This window comes from Talpa occidentalis, unplaced genomic scaffold (assembly GCF_014898055.3).
Source record: "Talpa occidentalis isolate TD23 unplaced genomic scaffold, MPIMG_talOcc4v2.1 talOcc4.12, whole genome shotgun sequence".
Classification (NCBI taxonomy): Eukaryota; Metazoa; Chordata; class Mammalia; order Eulipotyphla; family Talpidae; genus Talpa; species Talpa occidentalis.
The window spans coordinates 72,148,310-72,170,967 of record NW_023601212.1 but is presented as its reverse complement, the minus strand read 5'-3'; the positions used below and the strand labels follow the sequence as shown (position 1 = coordinate 72,170,967).

Genomic DNA, 22,658 nt, shown 5'->3' with positions numbered 1-22,658 from the left:
TGGGCTGCTGGCATCAGCAGGGGCCCCTCCTCCCCACCTAGCTAAACAATCATTGCACAAAATATGCAAATGGTATAATTACTGTTATTTGTTTTGCTGATATAAGTGTTTGAAATGCAAATGTCAACTTTGGGCGCTTTCATTTTCCCACCCCTTTCACCCGGACTTTTGCAAGTTGATGAATTGTTCCCTCCTGGAAGGGAAAGGAAGAGTTGGGTGCCCCTCCCACCTCCACCTCAAAGACCCGGGGAGTTGCACCCCCTATACCTGCTGCCTTCGCTTGCCTGAGGCACCTGGAAAGGCTGGGGTGGCATAAGGGTGATGGGATGGAGATGGTGGGGTGAATGGGGTGAATGTGGGTGGAATGAGGGTGGGGTATAGAGCCCCCTTCCGACTATGCAGTGGGTATGTTAGAAGGGGGGCTTCACATCTCCCCACCCCCAGTGATCTGGTCCAGTTTCTTGCCTCTTGGAGTCTCTTTATACCTGTCTTATGATGGAACCCCAGTGTTAGCTGACCCTGTGACATTCCATTGATGTCATTGGACCTCAGTTTCCCATCTTTGAAATTCCTATGTGTTCCATCTGTAAAATGTACACAAATTCTGTGGGTGGTCTTTGGGGGTCCTGATGATCCCCAAATATCAACAATTAACCGTGTGTGTGCATTTTCCAGGGTAGGGCCTTTTAAGCCTTCCAGGCGCTCAGGTGTCTGGGTTCAGACAAGCCTGGCGGTCACCATCTCGTTCTATGCAGCGTGAACCTGAGGCATGGCATTCCTGCATTTATCGAGGTCACACCAGTGAGCTCCTGGTGCCTTGCTGCACCCGTGGGCAGAATAGGACATACCTTGCTTTCAAAGTCTCCTGCCTACCAGTCCTACTGGAGCTGCTCAGCCAAAGCTCATGATCTGTCTGCACCATGCTGCCTCCAGGGCAAGGGGTCCCCATGTTTCACCATGTCTGTGTCACTGGAACACTGTTCCCCACAGATCCGTGAATTCACGGTGAGCCTGGCAGTTCAGATCCATGGATTTCCAGCAGCAGTTCAAGTGTCATCCTACAGTTACTTGATCAGGTTGATTCCTATAAGAAGCACAGCCCAGAGAGGCTCCCCCAGGACCTGTGGGTCAGTGGGGCTGGTGACTTACCAGGTGGCTCCTAAGTGGTGCTCTGGGGAAAGAAAAAGGTATTATCCAGAGGCAGGTGGGTCAGAGTGGGCCTCAAACCCCAGGGCTGCATACCATCTGGTAGCCCCTCTGTGGTTGTTACAGGGCAGGGAAAGGGATACCCTAAAAATCCCAAACCTGTCTCTAAATAGGTTCTGCCATCTGCTGCATCAAGACAAAACATATAGACCTTTAATGGAAAGGAACTTTAATACAATTAGTGTGTAATACAGAAAAGACAAAAAATATATAGTTTCCAAGTCAGGCACCCAAAGTTACCCGTCCCCTCGTGGGTAAAAATCCACCCAAGCAGGGTTGGCCCAAAGTAAGGCCCCAAAGCCTGCCACAAGTCTAAAGCACCTTCCAGAGGAGACCCACAGAAAAGGGTCAGAAACAGCCAGACAAGTCTGGAAAGAAAACAGCAAAATCAAAATCAAAGCTGCCATTGTTAATCTCCCCACGGGTCTCTCACCCACATCTGTTACAACCAGAACAAGACCAAGAGGCCAGCGCAGCTTCTTCACATGTCTCTCTGCTCCATGTGCCTCCTCCAGGTCTCTTCTGGCTCCATCCTGCTTCCTTCCTTCCCCAGTCTCCTCTCCAGCTTCTTTTCTTCCCTGCTCAGCTCCACCCTGCCTTGGGTGGGCCAGGGAACCTGGAATGTCCCCTTTTTCTGGGGACCACCCTATTACATGATCAGCTGCTCAGGGACAGACACTGTGCTGTGTTCAAGCTCTGATTGGCTGGGGGCAGGCAGGATGTCCATGTCCAATGGGCCTGCGTGGAGGGCAGTGTGTGTCCTTGTGTATGTGGGTGGCTTGCATGCATGTGTTCATCTGTGTTTGTTTCGTGCCTGTGTGTGGGCACCTGTGGCTCTTTGTGTGCACACGTATGTGAGTGTATTGTGTACATGTGCACATGGACATTCTGCAGGTCATGCTCGCGGAGAGTGAAAAACTCCGCATTGGGTTCTGTGTCCTTGGTGTGAGAACATAGGCCCCGCTTGCAGCCCCAGAGGGACCACAGAGCTCCCTGGCTTCTGCTCACATGTGTGGTGGCACAGAGCTCGTTTTGGCACTGGACTGCTTTGCTAGAAAGTCTGAGAGCGACTAAACCCCTGTGTACTGGCTGAGACCGCAGTGGGTGGCGCGTGGTCCCGAGCTCTGTTTACCCATCTGGAACTCTTGGCAAGGCTGGGTGGGTGTGCAGTGGGCACTCAACAAGCATGAAGTCCCGCTCTCTTCTGGAACTTGCCTAGGAGAAGCATCTGTCCTTGGCTCAGACGGCCTCCTTCCTGACCCAGGCAGCAAGGCTGAAAGGGTTATCAGAAGGGCACCTGGAGCTGGACAGTGAGGAGAGACAGCACTGACTGGGCAGTGGCGGGGGTGTGGCAATGGGCTGGGGGTGGCAAAGGGTTTGGTGTCCTGGTCCCTAGGCTGCATCTCAGTCCCAAAGCCTCCTTAGGGCCAGACTTGGGAGGGAGCCTCTGAGCTCCCAAGTACCTTTTCATTCCAAGTACCTTTTCTAAGACTGGTTCGGCTTCATTCGCATATTCAAATACAGTCCATTATTATTTCAATTAGCTGTTAAGTAATTAGCTCTAATTGATGAGCATTCCCCCCACTTTCCCACATATTTTTTGGTTATTTACATCCGCTTCTAACCAACAATTTTAGGTAATTACATGCCACTCACTCATCTATTTGCACACACACATACTTCCGTGCACGACAGGTTCCTTTCAATTTCCTCTCCAGGCCTGGTGCCGGGCGGGGGGAAGGGGGCATGCTGTTCAGACAGGGCACAGGCAGCCAGATGGGCGACCCTTCCTGCCACCTACCCAGGCCTCCTGAGAACCACTGCTTGGTCTCCAGGGGTACAAGGTGTACCAGAGAACCTTTCCTCTCCCAATCTTGCTTCTGGAACTCCTGTAGATCCAGAGACAGGCTCCCCCACACTGAGACACTGCTGCTGCCCTGGGTTGTGGACTGTGACCCTTCAGTCACAGCAGAGGGAGGTGGCTTCGTGGTGCCAGGCTTTGTCCAAACATGTCTTAGTTCTGCAGCTCCGCTGTGTGCGCCCTGTTCAGTTCCCTATCTGCAAATTGGGGGTCAAGTGCCTGCTTGCAGTGAATGGGTGATGGGAGAGGATGATGCATGGACTATCCTTAGCACAGACCCAGTGCCAGGGTTTCTGGGGTAGATCCAGTGAATGAATGAATGAGTGAATGATAGATTGAACCCTGTGGGCAGATAAGACTTGAGTTGTAAATTGACTTGCCCAAGGTCACACACTCATTACATCAGATCTGGGCCCTGGGCCTGAGGCCTGTCCTTCCTGATGTGATTTCTGCATGGTCTGGAGTCTTGGCGGGAGGAGAGTACCTGCAGGGAGAAAGCCCTGGCTGGGGGGAACTGCTCTGGTTAACTTGCCCAGGGTCTTGCTTAGCCAGCTGTGCGTGTTTGCTCTGCCTCTCACTGAGGTCCAGGGAACAGAGGGGATGTGGATGCACGGTGCCCTGAATGTTCCCCCCATATGCCTATCCCAGAACTCTGGGGCCCCCACCCTGGGTCACGGCAGAGTGGCTTGAGCTGGACTCGGCAGCAGTGACCATCAGCCCTCCAGGCTCTGCACTTCCGTTGCTGTCCTGCCTCTGCCAGCTCCTGTGCCTGGCTTTGTCCTCACTGCCCACGCCACCACGTGGATGGAAGACAGGCTCCTCCGGAAGCTGAGACGCACCGCTGCGTGGCCCCAGGCGCCTCACCACCTCCCCTCTCTGTCTCCATGCAGTGGCAGCTGCCTTGGTGTCCGTCTGTCCTACACTCCATCTGGACCTGTGATCTTCCTCTGTGTCTGGAAGGGAGAGATGTCCATGACCCCTGCGGGGAGGAGCCCACTGGCCTGTGTTTCTCAGATGCGCCCAGTCATCGGCAGACCCTGACCCAAGGTAAGGGGTGCTGTTGCTCATTGGGCTCACTGCTTCATAGCCACTGGCAGGAAGGTATGCTGGGGTCCCGGGACAGGCTGGGAAGAAGACGAGTCTGATTCAGCTATTTTGTGGAAACAAAAGTCCCATCCGACAGAGTGGGCAAAGGCTGAAGGATCTGAGAAGAGGAACTTGGGGGCCTGGGGACTCAGGGCCTATCCAATATGCTCCCCTGATGAGTCAGGGGCAGCCTTGTGGGTTAAAATGGTTTCATCACCACTTCATGGGAATAGAGCCATCCTGTACATTAGCATGTAAAGCCATCGTATGTATGATGTGGCATGTTAATAGTCATTCACAATATATATATATATTTGAAAACAGGAAAAATTATCTAAAATGCTGACTGGAGCGCCTGGGGGGACCAAAGGGTGGAGGCTGCCATCCCAGTGCATCAGTGTTCCAGTGACCCAGCTGTGCTGTGCTGCCGGGAGCCTCGCCTCCAGCTGATCAGTATCTGTAGCTGGACCAGTTGTTTCCTTCAGCACTTTGAGAAGTTGCAGTTATGCCTCTTTTGTCAACTGTGCCATGGATTTCTCCAGGCCTTCGGTCTTGCACCCAGTTCTGGGGCTCTGAGTCAGCACACTTAACTTGACCAGATGCTATTGTCTAGGAGTTTCCTTGTCTCCAGAGCTGGGTTGTAATGTCTCCCAACTTGCAGGAAGTGCTATTGGTCTAATGAATGTCATTCAGAAAGCCTGGATTTTTAGGGTTTGGGTTTTTGCGGTGAAGTACTTGCCAGCTCTGTTCAGGCATTAGAGAATCTATGTTTTAGATTGTGTTTATCTAAGGGGGCTGACAAACTTATGCTCTGCCAGGTCTGATGGACTATGAGAGCGAAGCATGTGGGAATTTGTGAGGCTCTTTTCGTCACAGGCCCCCCAGAACATCCAAAGGCCTGTTTTTTCTATTGGTGACATGGTGCCTCAGCTTCCCCTGGGTGGTGCAGTGGAGGGGAGGCCTGAGGATGGAGAAGAGCCCCATGAGGAAGTGAGGAAGCAAGGGCTCTGGGCAGAGGGACAGCAAGAGCAGAAACCCTGAGGTGGGCAGGCGCACACATGTGTCGCTGGAATAGCGAGGTGGAACTCGCCTGTGTGATAAGGAAAGCAGGCCGTGGAGCTGGCGCTAGTGGGGGGCAGGATGTCTCAGAGGTCTTGGTGGAGCGTGGACTATTGGACATGGCTGGGCTGATTCAGCGGTGATGACCATGGCCATGAGCTTGCAGGGCAGTGCAGGAAAACTGGACTCGTGGCGACAGCCTTAGGCTGTTCCACCTCTGTGCCATTGCTCACTGTGGCTCCTTTGCCTGGAACCCTCTCTTGTAAGTCCATCTGTCTTTGGAGTGACTTTGGTGTTGGACAGATCATGCTCTGCTGAATTTTGGATGTGAGACACTGGAAAAGTCACCATGTTTGACCTGACTTTTTATCTGTCAAGTGGAGATAGTAACCTGGGCCTACAGCGGCGCTCAAGAAATAGTGAAGGGCCGCCCCCCCTCTGAGCATGAAGCAAGTGCTTGCAGAGTCTCTGGTACTTTGCTGTTAGATTGGTGTTAGTTCTTCCCTTCCTTCTAGACATTCGTGTCCTGCCCAGCCAATGTTAGGTTCAGGCTCACCCGAGCTTGTCCAGGGTCGCGGCAGCCTAGGGGGTGCTCTCTTTGCCCCCATGCCCATCCTGCCTCCAGCTCTCACGTGGCCCATGCAATTTGATTCTTCTCTCTCACTCAAGCCCAGGCTGCGTGTTCCACTCTGACAGCCTCCTGAACCTGACAGGTGACAGATGCTGAATGAAGGTTTGTTGAATGAATGCATGGGATGCTTCCCAGCCCAGGCCTACCTAAGAAGGCAGGTGGCATAGCAGATGGCTCCCACAGGGTCTGGTGCTGGAGCATGTACATTGCAGTAAGCCTTCTTTAGGAACTTGGGGGTTGGGTGCATTGTTTTCAAGATTCCTTCCAAATAGAACATTTTGTCTGTGAGTTGAACTTTATTCACTTCTGTTCCTGCTTCCCTCCTCCTCCTCCTTTTCCTGTTCCTGAGGTCTTGTCCCTAGAAGTTCTTTTGCTGAAGCAATGACTAAGAGTTCAGAGGAGGCTTCTATGTATTTCTATGACCCCAGGTGACCTGCTGGAACAGTCCTTGGCCACAGTGTGTTCAGCACCAGGGACAGAGTCACAGACACCTGACCTGTGGGTGCCATGGGAGGTGTGTTGGATAGAGGCCTGGGAGTTGGCAACCCCAATCTGAGGCTCTTTTAATGGAATTAGAAGCACTATATATAAAATCCAACCCATCCCACATTTGTAAGACCACTCTGCCCCCCACGCCTTAGTTTCTTTCTCTAAGAAACAGGGATGTCACTCTTCCTGGCAGAGTTGGCTTGGCATGCTGCTGACTTGCCCAAGGACGCCCAGTATACCTTCTCAGCCCACCTTTCCCACCCCCAGCTTGCCCAGGCACCCCTCCCCTACCTCTCCAAGGAGCTGGGTTATTTATCTGCTGATGGTGACAGGCTGTGGCTGCAGTTAGAGATGCTGTCCAGAGATCAGCTGGCGGCTACAGAACCAACAGCCTGAGCTAATTAGCAAAAGGTCACACTGGCTCCTGGAGCCCCCACTTTTGAAGTTGGGCCTCACACAGGCTGGAAGGAACCTGGGACTTTGAGTTAGTGGCTTGGTTACTAGCACAGCTTCAAACCCCTGCCCACAGCTCATTGCTGATTGCTCAGCCCACGACTTTGAGGCCTCACCTTCCAGGAATTTCCAGCACAGGATTCCAGCCATCCACACCATTGCTCTAGGCTAGACAGGTGAGGGAGGCTCAGGTCCCAGTGTGCATGGAAGGCTGGCCTTAATCTCCCAGACCTACCCCTGCCCCCAACCTCCACGCCCAGGGCAGACTACCTAGCAGTAGAAGCGCAGGGTTGGGGCAGTAGCCACCCACATACCCCCACTTTCCCTCTCACTGTGTTCTTATTGTTTCTCCTCTAAGTAAATTCACTAAAAAAATACCTTAAATACATTTATTTAAAAGGGAAGTTTTATGGCACTATTACAAATGGAAAACAAGCCTCCTTTGCCATAAATAGAATTCATAATCATAAAAATAAATTCACTGGAAACAAAGCAATGTTATTAAATTCTAGTTGGATGCTGTAGCCCAGGGGAGATTCGGAGCCCAAGGCCTCTATCGCTTTATTAAAAAGGGAGAACAGCAAGTATAGAGGTGTTCAAGACTTACCAGCCCCGATCTAAGACTTTTGATATAATAAGAAGCACAGAAAAGAATTAAATTGAGAGTAACTTTCTAATAAAATTATTCAGCGTTATTTTATGCTATGTCAGCTAGGGATTGAATTTGGCTGCACAAGCCAGCAACCTGATTACTGTGTGATTGAACCCACATGGGGTAGCAGTGGGAGTGATGGAGGCCCAAGTAAATTGTCAGTGAACCAGCTTTCATATAACTTCAGCTCTGTCATGCTTAGTGTTTGTCCTCATGACCTCAAAATGGCTGCTGTACCTCCAGCCATTGTATCTGCATCTTGGGCAGGAAAATAGGGGTGTGAAGAGAAAGGTTTATGCTGACTGAATCTGTTCCTTGTTATTGGGAAGATAACAATAGGCACCTGACCCTGTTCTCTTGCATGTGGTCTACTACTGCCTCCTGGTTGGTTTCTATTTGTCACCTATTTACTTGGTACCTACTGATTTTTCAGGCAGCAGACCCCTGCTCTTGTGGTGTTCACAAACAAGGTCACAGGCTGGCATTTATGAGATGAGTCATGGCCTGGACCCTGGCCATTCTCCAGGAATTCCCTTCCCCTAGCCTAGGTCTACCCCTTTTCCTTCCTCTACTATACACCTGGCTCTTGCTGCCCACAGTGGCCAACTCAGGGTGGCCCCTGCCTCATACCCCCTTTTCTCTCCCCACAGACCCAGGTTGCCCTCTTGCCCTATAGGAGTATCTAAATTCAAGTGCCCAGCTCAGCCAGAACAAAGCTGCCCACTTCTGGGCTCCTCTGGATGGGGAGCAGCCCCTTCTTTTCCCCATAGTCCTCTCTAGACCCCTAGGTCCCGTTCTCCTGTGAATCCCCCCAAATCCCTCCTGGACATTTTTATCCAGGCAGGCTAGCTAGGGCAGTTGCAGGGGTCTTGTTGTAGCTCTGTGGTCTCAATTTGACTTTCCATTTTCTCATGGAATGTGTATCTAGATTAATTAGCAGGGGGGTCAGGACCTTGGGGGACCTCCTTCCTCTGGCGCCTCTCTCCAGCCGGGCAGGCCCTGGGGACCCTTCTCCTTCAGACTAGGGCTTCTGTATTGAGTTTCATGCCTTATTGCATCCATCCTGCCACAGGCTTGGCCTGTCAGCCTGACTCCCTCTTAACTCCTCCCCTCATAGACCATCCCCTGCTCCCATCTCTGACATTTGACATCCTTGGCACCTTGGAACCCACCACAGGTCCCACATTAAATATGGCTCCATGGCTGATCAGCTGTGCAATTGCTGATCCCTTGACTCTTATGTTCTTCATCAATATGATGGGGTGATGGAAGCTGCTTTGGGATGCTCTGATGAAGAGAATAAGAGGCAGCAAGAGAGCACCCCACTTGTACCTCCTTCCTTCCTCCTTCCCCTCTCCTGCTTCATGGAGCCCGGGTTCATACGTGTGCATAAACACGTATGTCTGTGTGACCCTGCGGGGGTTATATGCATCTCATTGCCCTCTCCTCTGTTTTCTCAGCCCTGCTGACTCCAAGCCAAGGCTGCAGCCCCAGTCTCCAACCCCACTCAGTGAACTGTGAATCCACCAGCCACGTGGGTCAGGAGTCAGGGAAGCAAGGGTCGGGGGAGGGGCACCAATGCCAAGGCTGTGTCCATGGCAGCTGTGGGGGGATGGGATGAAGTAAAGGGGCAACTGGGAGCAAGAGTGGGATTAGAGTAGCAGGAAACATGGGGCTCGGGGCTAGAGGGGGCCTAGCAGACAGGTTGTTGTTGTGTAGTGATGATTTGATGTGACGGGATGCGGCCCAGAGCTTGGAGCTGCTTCTCTGCCAGGACATTTGGGAGGGAATGGAGGAAGGGCGAGGACAAGTTCTCTGAGCACCCACTGCATGGAGGCCTGGGCTTGTCTGCAGGATGCCCCTGAGTGATGGGATTCACCCATAGGACTGCCGCTGGAAACGGAGGGGGAGGCAGGTTGGGTGCCACACCTAGAGGATCCAACTCACACTTGCCCATTTTGTGGCCTTGCTCTCTGGGTGGTGAGCAGATGTCGGGTACTCCCAGCCACGCATGGAGGTTCCGGCTGCTCCAGGCAGGTCCTCACCCTGAACACGTGAATATCTCCAGCCTGGCTGCCTACAGTTTGGCACTGAAGTTCTGTGCACTCATCGGCGGGTCACGATGTCAGGCCGGCTAGCTGACACTGACACCCCTGGGGAGGCACGGGTTCAGGTAGTGTGTGTGTGTGCTGGGCTCCTCCTGTGTACTCCCGGCCGAGCACTGTCCAGGGGAGCTGGGGCCCTGCCCCTCTCCCTGCACTCGCCGAAGGGAGTCCATGCCTGCCTGGGATATGGCTCTGCATGCCCCAGCTGCCCCAGACAGGAACGGGGGGTCTATTTAGAGCTCAGAGGAGGCGGCACAGGTCAGAGCAGCCCTCCCAGGGGGAAGGGTAGCCAGGACTTCTAGATGTAAGTAATGAAAAGAACAGTGGCACAGGCAGGGGCAAGTGCATCGGAAGCACCTGGGGTTGACACTATGGTGAGGGGAAGGAGGAGAGGGGCATGGCAGGGGTAAGCTTGTGGGGGTGCAGCATCCCCAGATCTTGCTGAGCTCCCTCTCCAGTAGTCTCTCCTGAGTGAGAAGGCCCTTATCTGAATTACTGATGGCAAATGGTTGGAACAAAGCCCTCCCAAAATATGGTAGTCTAAATAAGATACAGGTTATTTGTTCACAAAAAGTCCAGTGGTCAGTGACCCCGGACAGGCCAACTCTGTCATCCTTACCTTTGATTTCTGTGTCTGGGACCAGAGCGGCTGCTCTTGCTCCCACCAGCACGTCTGTTTCCCAACTGGGCAAGAAACATGCGTGCCTGTTCTTTGTGAGCGAGTGACTCAGCAGAGTGCACTTCAGTTCCACTCGTAGCCCCCTGGCTAGAGCTTGGTCGTAAGCCAGAGCCTGTGGTCTTCACATGGCTCCAACGGAGGCGTCGGGGTTAGGTAGTAAAGGAGGAAGAGGAGAATGCGCCCTGGGGGGCAGTAGGAGATCTCGGCATGCATCCTCTTGGGCGTCCTGGGGTCTCAGGCTCTTGTGGGAAGACGGGGGTCTGGGGACAAGCTCAGCCAGCCTGATGGGTGGATGGGAAGTGGAGCTGGGGGCCACTCATGCACTCCCAGGATCTCCCTTGGGTCTGCGCAGAAAGCCTGCTCTTGCTCAAAGCTCGGAAGCAAGAGGAAATCATCCCATTTTGAATGGAAGGGGCCCCTGGAGAGAGGGTGGCTGTACAATTTAGTGTCCAAACCAGAACAGCTTTCAGAGGAAATGAGGTGGTACGAAGAATCACTCTCACACGCGGCGCGATCCTACCTCAGGATCCCCTTGTCCAATTTCGGGTTGGAGACACGGAGGCCCCAGGCCTCATAAAAATTAATGGCACCATCACACCCTTGATAGCACGATCTTGAACTCCTAATTTCTCCTCCCGAGGCCACGGCTTTTGTGAGCTTGGGTTCGGTGGGTCTGAGCACAGGATGTCCCAGGACCTGGTGCGTGGGCTGCCCCATCTTTGCTTCTAAGAGCACTGACTGCAAGCCTAGGGCTGTCCAGGGTGCTGACCGCCTGCAAAGTCAGTGCTGAAAGCTGCCCCTCCCTCCTCTCCACCAACAGGTCAGGCCAGGCAACCTGACCTGGTATAGTGTTCCCGTCCTCATGCAGGGGCCAGTCTGGACACTCCATGATGATGGCCATCACCCAGAGTTGGCTCCCTTCCCCAACCCTGTCAGCTTCTGCTCTGAGCGTTCTGAGCCCATGGCATGAGCACCTGGATGTTCTGCAATGCTTGTCTTGACCCTCCCCACCCCACCCTTATCTGGTGTATTCTGTGCCTCCAAAGTCCAGACCAAGCATCTACGACGCGTTCTAGTACAGTGGATCCTCATCTGATACCCATTGAGACGACCTCTTTTCCAGGTGCTGTGAATAAGTCAGCGAGGGGTGCAGTGTTGAATCCCAATCATCTATAAAACCATCTATAAAATAGGGATCACAATGATTCCAGCTCCTCTTATTCCATAGGCTTCCCGTGAACCTGGACTCATGACCTGGATCACACCTGTATGGAAACTACCCTTCTCTGCTCTTGGTACTGACTGCCTCCATCTCCCTCTGTGCCCGTTGCTTGCTGGGTGTGAGCCACATCTTCCTGCAAGCAGTGCCCAGCCCTCTCTACTGAGTGCAGAGCTCTGCAGCCAGGGGAATCTTCCCGAGTCCTCTGTCCTCCACGCTGAAACTTGGCATGACTCTGGCTGCACAACTTCTCACTCCCACCACCTTTGGGGTCTCCAAACCTACTTCTGGGCTGTTCCTGTACTTTAGCCCTTTGATTGTTCATCAGTGTTTACTCCTTTCTCTTCCCCATCATCCAGTGTATCACCAGCTTACACTGATCCGATCTCTTTTCTCGCTCCTTTCTGACTCTTCGGTTGGAGTACAACACAGACAGAAAAGTGTACGTACAAGTATCTTTAGCTCAAGCTGGGCATACCCTTGCCTCCAGCAGAAGAAACGGAGCACCACTACTGCCCAAAGGCAGCCCCACACACGCCCCTCGGTCACTGCCCCAAGAGCAGCCACCCGCCTTCCTCTAACCAGAGTTTAACCCATAGTGGAACATTGTGTAAATGGTTTGATCAGCGTTGTGCTCGTGACATTCACCCTATTGTTGCATCACTGCATTCGGCTCAGTGTAACCGTACGCCAAGGTCTTCCTTGCATGGCTTTTCCATAGTGTATTATTGTTGCTGGGCCATTTGGAGCTGTTAGAATCGTGCTGCCCTGAACATTCTAGTCCTTCTGTGTGCATTTGCCTGCATTTCATTGGGTCCACACTATGTCTCTTGGCATCACCCGTCTCTCTCCCTTTCCTGCACAACTGGTTCTAGCACAGGGCATCCTCATCCAGTCCAGAATATTCTCATCTCTCCTTCAGTCACTTCAGTGCCTTCATCTCCGTGTCCTGGAAGATTTCATTCTCCATCAGCCATCAGGGTGATCACACCCCCTCCCTCGTAAACTTTCAGTGACTCCCCATTGCCCTTGAGGTGAGATCCCAAGTTCCCAGTGGGGCCTTTGACAAAGGCTTCCAGCAGGCCCGGCCAGTCCAGGTTCCTTTACCTCCAAAAGCTCCCCCGGCCCCGGTTCTGGTCTCTGGGTCTCCTTAGCTCTCCCACACTCTGTTCTCCCCCTCTCCTCTGCCCCCCAACTGCCTGTGTATGGTCACGTTCTCTCCTTTAAGTCCTGGTAGAAATGTTGCCAGGCCGTAGTCAGGATGGCTAATGGTGACCCCTAGACCAAAGGGCATCCCTGGAAGTATGAAGTATGGGGAGGATTTTGGCAAATGTAAGTCAAAAAGAAAGTATGTTATCAGAAGGGCCCCTCTAAAGTTGCCAGGAAAACAGAGGAAGAGGCAGATGAGGAGGCGAAAAGAGGAGGATGAATTAAAAAACTGTCAAAAAAGCAATGTGATCCCTTTCGGAAGCCCTCCGGTACCCACCAGAGGAGGTTAAACGCCTGCTTTCCCTCCCTGGCAATCGCTCTTCCCTAACCTCACACACCCGAGCCAGTTGAAGTGCTGTCTCCCCCTCACCCCCACCAGCACTGATAAAAGAGGGCCGGGGTCACCCTGTCTTGCCCTCCTCAGTCTCCACAGTGAGCCAGCACCCAGCGCATGGCAGGGATGCCAACGCCGTTTGTTGGAAGCGAGCAGGCAGGGTGGGAGTTACAACCCTCATTTTGCAGGTGAGAATCAGGTGCTCAGAGAGTGAGGTGTTCAAAGTCACCCTGCAGGCGTGCTGGGGCGGCGCGCGTGGGGCTGGGCGGCTGACGCAGTCTGCGAGGACGCGGTCCTTCCCGGCAGCGCCAGGACGGCCGCGCTCCTGGAGACGCACACAGCAGGGCCAGAGGCTCATCGCAGCCGGGGGCCCAGGATTGGCCCCAAATCACCTGTAAAGTCAGGACCACCAGCACTGTGGTCAGGCAAAGCTTAGCCAACCCCTGGGGAGGTGGGGGCTCCTGTGTCCTTGTCCCCCACATGCTCTGGGCCCCTGACTCTTAGCCAGTGGCAGCATCCTGAGCCTGAAGCTGTCCCCAGCAGAACCTCTCCCTCACCTGTCCCCCACCCATTCGCCTCAGCTTGCCCGGACAGCACCGAGGATCTCTACCCGGTGGGGTAGAAGGTGGGATCTCTACTCTGTGGGGAAGAAGGCGGGAGTAGCCAGGGGCAGGGCACCTAGTCTTCAGCTGGGGCCATGGACTTCCTCTGCCACCTTGATTTCCTCCTAACGCTGTGGGCAGGGACCAAGCACTTGGGTTTGTGGCGTGTGGAAAGGAGAAGGCACCTTCTCGGTAGCCAACGCCACCTAGGAGGACGGGCATGGGCCACGCACCATGGCAGGTCGGGGCTCTACCCGAGACCCTGAAAGCCAGCTCTGCCTTCAGCGTCTCATGAGGCTTCACCTCCCATGGGGCCCTTTGCAGGTGCCAGGTAGTACCTGCCATGCTTAGCCCATCAGGTGTCTCCTCTGTGCCTGTTTGAAGCCCAGGCCTGAGCAGGGCAAGCGCAGGGAGGGACTGCCCCCAGGCCCTGTTGTTCGCCCCATGGCTTGTCCACCAAGAGCTGTGAAGCCTGTGGCATAGGGAGGGCCTGCAAAGGAGATGACCAGGCTCCAGTTCCCCCTCAATCCTGGACTCCCCTGAGTTCTCAGACCGCTCTCTGCTCCCTCCACGGTTCTCGGTGTTTCTGTCTGTGCAGGAGCTTTGTGTCTCACGGTCAGATGTGTGACCTGCACGTAGCTGCAGGGCTCACTTGTGGAGCTGGCAGACATCACCCTTTTCTCAGTGGTAGGAAACCCACAGCCTTATGCCCCCAATCCTGGGCCTGATCTGCAGGCCAGAGAAAACCAGGCATAGAGCAAAACGGTGCCTAACGAGGGCAGTGGGCATTTAAACACACGTTGGACCCCCATCCTTGGCTGGCGAGACTAGAGCTGGGTCCTGGACCTGTGAAGGGCTCACCAGTGAGTGGGATGGTTTTCCCGGGTTAGGCACCGCTGCGGTCCACCGCCCACCTTTCTTTGCACACCTCTGGTGACAGGGAGCTCAGCCTTACACGGCAGCCTCTTCCTTTTCAAAACATTTTAAAATTTATTATAAAATATTTAAGGCATCTCAAATATTTAAGAAATCTCTAATAAATATTTCACTAATTATAAATTATTGAATACAGCCAAAGGTATGAAGAATAATACCATGAATACCTGAATGCTCCCCCTGCCAACTTAAAACTAGTCCCAGCCCCCAGCCCGTGCTGTCGGGAGCCCTAGAGAGGCAGTCTTGGGTTCAAGTCTCCCCATCTGAAGCTTCTATGCACCCCTCTAGGGTCCCAGCCCTCCTTTCTTTTTGAATTTTTAATAGTGTAAAAGGACTTCACACAACTCTGAGCATCTTCCTCACACTTAAGTGTGCACTGCAGTAGCGTGCAATACAGTCACATTGTCAACATGTTTCCAGAACTTCCTCGTGCTCCCCTGCCCTCAAGGTTAGTACTCCCCTAAAGTTTGTGATGGTGATTCTCGCACCTTCTTTCACACTTCCATTGTGTCTGCAGGGACTCCTGTAGCACAGTCTGGCGTGTGTTGAAGCCATAGGTGCAGGCAGGGCATTGGGCGTCTCGCTGTAGTGTCGGCAGCGTGTCTGGAGCACTGGCGGCCTGGTGCTGCAGGGGCCTGCTCAGCCCTGCCTGCCAGTGCCTTCATCTGCTCTCGGCGGCCGTCTCACATCCAGCCATGTGCTTCCTCCAGGCCTCGCCACAGCCCTGGGGGTACTGCTTCCCTTCACCAGATGTTGCCCTTTGTTCCCTAGCAAGGTTGTGCTGGCTTGAACTCTCATTAGTGGACTCTGAGAATTTGCTGGAAAGATGAAGAGGGTTGGCAGGGGTGTCCTTCCAGGGCCTGTGGGAGTCTGGCCTGCCCTTCTGCCATGTGCAAGTACCCAAAGTCCCTTCCCTTGACTGAACACCCCATTCCCTCCAGCCTTTCCTCAGATGACCTGGCCTCATGCAAACACATCCATGCCCACGCATATGGTCACATGACATGTGGCTGTACATGGGGGCTCTGGGGCCAAAGTGCCTAGGTTTGAACTCTGCCCACCACTAAGCAGAGGTGGAGACTCGGCCACATTTTTAACCTCTCTGTGACTTGTGTAAAATGGATAATAGCACTGGGCCTCCCCTGGTGGCGCAGCAGTTGAGCGCTGGGCTGCGGGGCAACCCACAGCCTCTGCAGCGCCAGTTCGTTCCCCAGCTGCTGGCGAGGGTCCCACAAAAAAAAAAAAAAAAAAAGATAATAGTACTGACTTCACAGGATCCATGTAATTATAGAATATCTCAATAGATGTAAAACCTGGAGCAGAGCACCTAGTGCATAGTAGGTGCTATGTGAGTGTAAGCTTTAGCATCTGCCTTGAGGTCTGGAGCCAAATCCTTGGCTGTGGGCTGAGTAGTGCTGGACAGAGTGGTTCATCACCTCCCATATTCTGCCTGGTAAAACATCTCTATCAAGACGGCCTAAGTCACCTTCCCATTTTTGCCTGTTAAATCTGCTCTTGCCTCTTTCTTTTTCCTGTGGGTGATGTGAATCCAGGCTTCTTTGATGACCCCTCCTGATATGGCTTTGCCCTGTGTAATTCATTGAGATAGATTTAACTATTATTCCAGCTGGAGGAAGTCCTTGGATCCTGGTTCAGACCTTTGGCATCTGCCCCCTTCCTGCAGGCCCTTAGAATTTGTTCAAGCTGCTGCTCACAGGTGAGGAATGAGCCTGTAGGTGCTCGGCCTCTGAGCAGCCTGTTTATGTCTGCGTGGTGCCAGGTCTTGCATGTGCTTGATAAGCCCAGGCTACAGGCTGTCCCCTGGAGTCATGTCCAAGAGGACAGGCACTCCAGCCTGCTTTTCCTTGGTGGACTCTCCAGCTCACAGTATTATTCCCTGAGGTCAGGGTCAAACCCGCAGCCTCCTGCACCTTAAATTCACCTCCCTGCCTGCCCCTCAGCACCCTAGGGCCAGTGTTGGTCTCGTTACATGTTCTGACAGGTGTCACCATCACCGCCTGCCCTAATCCCCTCTCCTCACACCTGGACAGTGCCCTGTGCTGGCATTTGGCCTGTCGCCTCCCATCCATAGCCAGACATGACCCAGCTGAGTCCCTCTCTATGAGCCACTCAGCCCCAGGAGGCAGAACCACCTGCTAAATGGCAGGGGGCCATCCTGGTGCTGAGGGCAGGTTGGGATGGGAGATCTGTAAGAGATCTTGGAGTTCCCTAGAAGGGGGTAGAGGCCAGGATTGGGGGCAGGTTTCCCTGGCACCCCAACACCTACAGGCAGCAGAGCTGCCACTATGCTCAGGGCGAGAATGAGCCCAGGGTACAGACCGTGACCTGAGGCCGCAGAAACTCTCTAGGCCACAAGGGAACTGCCCCTCCTGAGGTCCCCCCCCTACCCAGGGCCTTGCAGTGGTGGGACCTGGCCCTGAGGTGTGGTGAGCAGAGCAAGAAGAGGCAGCCCCCACGCCACAGTGACAGGCGTGTGATCTGTGAGCCTTGCATCCCACAGACGATAGACAGACGGACAGACGGAGCTGGCATGGGGGAGGAGTGGTGTGAACACAACACAAAACGCCCTTCCGTTCATTTACTCAGCCGGGAGGAGCACCATGAAAGAGAGCGCGTCCTCACACCCCACTTGGGTGGCTTCCAGCGTTGTCAATTACACCGAAATTGAATGTCCTCCAGCTGCTCCGGCTGTCGGCTCCTGCTGCCGAGAAACAATAATTAGACACTTGTGTGCAACGCGTGTGCACGCGTGTGTGTGTGCACACATGTCCAGGATGAAGGAGATGGGCAGGTGGAGACCTCTGGTCCAGGGGTCTGAGTCTGGGAACACTCACACATTTACACAGTCACACACACTCATAGACACTCGCAGGTAGTCACACACATACAGCTGCACCCCCCCCCTCACACACACACAGTCACACATACACACACCCTTTCCCCAGCAGACCCCAGCCTGTTCAGTGTTGGCTCCCAAGCCCACCCAGACCTGACTCCCTTCCAGCTCTGCAGCCCTCACCTGAAAATGGTCCTGCTCACAGCCTGGGGGTAGAGACCCAGGGCACCATGGCCTCTGGTGAAGCCCCCCCCATCTCAATCAGAGGGTGCCTAGCCCCTCCCTCTCTAGCTTTACTCACCTTGGCCCTTTGCAGCCTGAATGAGGAGACCTATTTATAGCAGCCGGCATATGGACCTGCTGAATTCTCACTCAGACATATGCTGGAAAGCTTGGCACAGCCACACGCAGCTCCAGGCCCGCCCAGCCCTGCGCCACACCAGGGGTCTCTAGGACCCTGAATCTTGGGGATTTAGGTGGGGGCTGCTGCAGAAGGAACCCCAGCATTGCCGAGTCAGTCACTTCTGGCCTCCAGGGCTGCCTGGGAAGGTCCCTCAAGCGCCCTCTTCACCCACCTGCTCCTGAAAACAGACCAGTGGGTGGCTGGAGGAGGAGCTTGCTGGGAACCCAGCCCAGGCCCCAGACCAGAGAGGGCAGGCCTGCTGGTCCAGGCTCAGGTGAGGTAGGGGCCCTTCCCTGGGAGCAGCTCTGGGGCCTCAGAGCCACTAGAATGCCCCTGACTCAGAGGGCCCTTTGACCCCTGGACGAGGCCTGTGTTTTGACATCTTGTGTCTTCTGGGGACGCCACACATTTGCTGAGTCAGGAACTGTAATCGGTTCTTTCCATGAGCCGTGCACTTCGTTCTCCCAGGGTCATGTTACAGACGGCCAGTGACAGAATCAAGGTACAGATCAGGCTCCTGTGACCCCAGAGTGAGCCCTTGACTTCATCCTCTTCCAACAGGGGAGAGAATAGTGAGAGAATGAAGGCGTGAGAGAATGCAGGGGCCAGGGACAAGGGCTGTGGCCACAGGTTTTTGGGCCAGGGTGGAGGGTGCGAGACTCTGGGGCTGCCTCTGCCTCCCTGACATCTGAATGCCAGAGCAGGCAGCCTGGTCTCCTTCCCAGGGCTAGCTGGAAATAAATGACGGACAAGGCCTTACGCTGGGGGGAAGAGGGGGACCCGAGGGAGTGGGGGCTGCCTCCTTAGGATCTGACTTCCCAAAGACCCCAGAAGTGGGGCTGAATCCTCCCTTTGCTCTTTTCCATTGTGGGGTCAGGGAGAAAACTTCTAAGTGATCCTGGGTGGCCCCCGGCTGGCTCTGCAGCCTCTAACCAGGCCTCTTTCCTCCTTATTCAACTCCTGACTCTGATCTCTGCCTGACTCTGGGTCTCACCTGGGTGGAGGCTCCAGCTGTGGCCCCCAGCATGCATTCGCACCCCCTTGGGCTTGTGAGCGCTGTGGGTGGGGCTTGGGGGGGGGAAGCTATGAAAGGGGCTCAGTGCCTGGTGTCTGGCTGAGTCTCCTCTTCCATGACTGTGATCTTCAGGAGGAAGTACCACCCCCTCGAATGCTCCTTTTTGGGCCTCAGAACTAATGAGAGGCCAGCCCAGATCCCAGGTGCCTCCCCACAACTTCACTTCCTGCCTTCCCCGCCCCCGTGTTGGGAGACAGGCTCACCCTTGGAGCCCCAAGCAGGCATGGAAATAGAAAACCCCAGGACTCCCACATCCAGTTGTCTTCATGGTGTCTGCACCCCTGTCACCATTCCAGCCCCTCCCACCCCCACCCAAAGCATCTCAGTGACTAACAGGAGAGTAGCCTCTTCCAGATCAATCCATTCTTGGCCTTTTGCTATAATTAATGTTTGCTGTGTTATTAGATTGATTTTTTATGGACTCTGAGTGCCAGGGAGGATTTACAGAGCTGGCCAAGTGAGCAGGGGGCAGTGCAGGGGTGAGGGCGGGAGGGCGTGCCGTACTCAAGCCCTCCTAAGTCTAGGTTTAGCTCACAGCCCCTTTGAGAAAGATGCCACCCCAATTCTAAGGCTCCCCCAGGTCTGGTCCCACTTCCTGGACTTTGCTTAAAGCCTCCTCCACCCCTGGATCTTAGGACATGGAGAGGCACACACGGCCCTTATTGAGCTGCCACATGGCATTTGTTTTCTCATGGGAGCCCCTCAGTGAGGCTGCAAGGGAAGATGCTCCCATTTTTCAGAAGAGACTGATTTGCCAGCACTGGGAACCTAACCTAAGTCCAGGATCTGATCCCATCCCGATGCCACCGCCTGTGGGGGAAGTGCTAGTCAGGGCTCCCCACTACCCAATGTGTCCACAAACGCCGTGTTCCTTTCTGTAAGCCGTTAGTGGGTATCACAAGGCCCATCAGTCAAAGCACCTGCCTGGGGCACAGCAGGGCCCAAGCCACATGCAGCTCCAGACCACTGCCCTGTGAGAGAGTGTTGACCCGCCTTCCCTGACCCCAGAACCACAGACACCCCTTCTCAACTTCCAGCTTTGCTGCAGCATCTCTCAGATCCTGCCCTTGGGGTGGATCCCCTGGACAGGGGCCCTCCCCACCGTCTAGTTCTGCTTGCTCAATGACACTTAATATCCTATTATCTGTTGCTGGATAATACAAGCCCCCATGGTTTGCTCCCGGTTCTGTGGGGTGGGCTTTGAGATGGGACTCAGTAAGCAGACATCTGTGTGGCCGGGGGCCCCTGGCTGTGGCCCCTTCACTCCCAAGCCAGACAGCTCTTTCTGGATGGAAAATTCCCCTTTGTGGCTTGAGATTCTTCCTACACAGCTTTGCACAGCATGTCTGCTGTGGAGGGCCTGCAGCTCATAAACCAGGAGGTCTCCATCAAAAGTGTTCCTTGTCTGAGTGGTTGCCTCTGCCAGGACAGATCACCCTGGTAGAAGTGAGAATGACCCCAAACCAGCAAAGCCAGCACAGGAAATGAAATCCCAGTGGATTTCACCCAGGAATACAGGATCAAAATTCCCCAATAATACACAAATCCAATTCCACAGAATATTAGAGATAATCTGCTACGATTATGTAGGATTTATCCAAAGAATTCAAAGATGGCTTAATATTAGAAAAATCTATTAATATAATACATAGTATCAGCAGGTCAGCCTCAATGCCACATTAATAAATGACGAACAGCATGTGATAAAAGCCAATGCCAGTTTCTGATTTTAAAGTAACTGCTAAAAATAGAACTGGAAAGGCACTTTTCTATCACAAAAATCTGTCTCACTTCAACAGCCAGAATCATTCTAAATAGTGAGATTTTTAATGATTCTGATTCAAAAACTTTATTAAAAAAAAACCCAACAGTGCCCTTTATCATTGTCCAGCACCTCTAGACATAGCAATAAGACACGAAACAGAATTAAATGGGATGACTACAGGAAAAAAAATTGTAATTATTTGCAGACAATATGATTTGAGACCTTAGAGGCCCAGGAGAACCAACTGAAAAAATAATTTAATATGAGAACTGAGTGAAGGTCGGGGGCTGGATAGAAAACAAACCTCCACAAATCAATAATTTTCATCTGTACCAGCAACTACTAGTTGGAAAACATAATGAAATAAATGGTCCCCACTCACAATGACAACAAAACCCCCCACAGAATACCCAGGAATAAATTTACAAGAAAAATTTAGGATCATTATGAAAAACTCCATAAAGTTTTCCTGAGAGAGAGAAAACAAGAACAGTGATATGGGTTGTGAAGAAATATTACAAAACAGAAAGTTCTGAAATTAATTTGTAGGTTGAATGCAATTCCATCCATACCTGGGTGGTGAGTTTTGAAGATACATAAAATCACTCTAAACTGGGAGACTATTCAAACAAAAAGATGGAAGAAATCTGGACAAAGGAATGACACAGGATGCTTCCACTGGATGTGGAAGCTAATTAGAGAGTTATGAGGGCTTCGAGGGTGCTGCTTTTAGCCTCAGAAGTCAGGGAATGGACTCTCAATGGAGAGTCCAGAGACCACCCACAGGGCCATCGGGTACATAATCACCCAACCTGGGGCACTGCTCATGAAAGGGGAGCTAGTGGCAGTTCTACCTGGACAGCGGCGGGTATAGCCATGCTGCACAGTGCAGCAGTGATTGCAGGTGACTGTGGATGGGATATTTTCACCAGTTCAGCCTGCAGACATTTCCTGTTGCTTCCCCTGGATGCAAGTGTGAGACCCAGCTCTGTTTGCCAAGAGCTTTCGTACTGGAATCTGACTGTGATGGAGACAGATGGGGAGTCAAATCTTTGGGGTCACAGTGGGGCAAGCCAGGCAGGTTGGGGTAACAGACATCCTACCCTGTCAGGAGTCTGAACCAACTAGAACACTTGCAGGGGGGTGGCTGAGGAGGTGCAGGGGTTAGTGTTACAGGCAGAGGAAACAGTATCATAGAGAAAACGTAAGAAATGCAGGTTGATTGCTGCCTTATAGGATAAAATGAGGGATGGTGAGGGACAGGAAAGGACCATCATCAAGGCCTGGTTGGCCCTTTGAAGACATGTGGATGCTGGAGGGCCCTGGGGAGGCATGTGAAGTTGCAGGGAGAGGTGAGGGGGAGGCCTGACCAGACCTGCTCTTTGGAAAGCATTCTCCAGGAGGGGCAGGAGATGGAGCCTCACAAATCAACCTGAGGGAACAGATTATTCAATAGACAGTGTCAGGACAATTTGTAGCCTATTTGGGGGAGGGGGATCAATTTTGATCCTTCTTTACACCAGCAAAATACTTTCCAGGAGCACCGAAAGTTAAATGTGAGAATTCAAACCATAAAGACGCTAGCAGATAGAGGTGGATGACTGGTCTCAGGCTGGCTCAGGGTTCCCCAAGCCGCAAAGAAGCGGAAGCCATGTCAGGGGAAAATAAACCTATTGATTTGATGACACACAAATTACAAATGAGATGTCTGGGCCCAGGCCTGGCTGGGGTGCTGGCTTCCCTTCCAGAAGCCTCTTTCCTGAGGGGTGAGCTTGAGGCTGTGGTGGAACAGGTACAGAAGGGCAGGGGTGTGTGGTGAGGTCGAGCATTGCTGTGCTTTTGTTTCCAGGTGTGGGGGGATTGGTGTACGAGGAGGCTGGTGATGGAGGGGGAGCTTGTGTGGGGGACAGGGCCTCTTGAGGTCTGAGGGAATCAATTCCTATAGGATGTAGGAATAACAAACCCTCTGGAATGTCTAGAAATGTTAGGACCCTAGGCAGGCAGAGGCAGTCCCCTGGCAGTGTTTTGTCAAATCCC

General features: G+C 53.2%; 1 protein-coding gene across 1 annotated transcript in view; it reads left to right on the top strand.

Moving 5' to 3' along the window:
- Positions 1-22,658, top strand: part of ELFN1 (extracellular leucine rich repeat and fibronectin type III domain containing 1) — a 70,927-nt gene that overhangs the window by 35,794 nt on the left and 12,475 nt on the right. Inside the window, exon 2 of the mRNA XM_037504491.2 lies at positions 3,958-4,114. The gene's annotated coding sequence lies outside the window, so the exon portion shown is untranslated. The remainder of the gene's footprint in view (positions 1-3,957; positions 4,115-22,658) is intronic.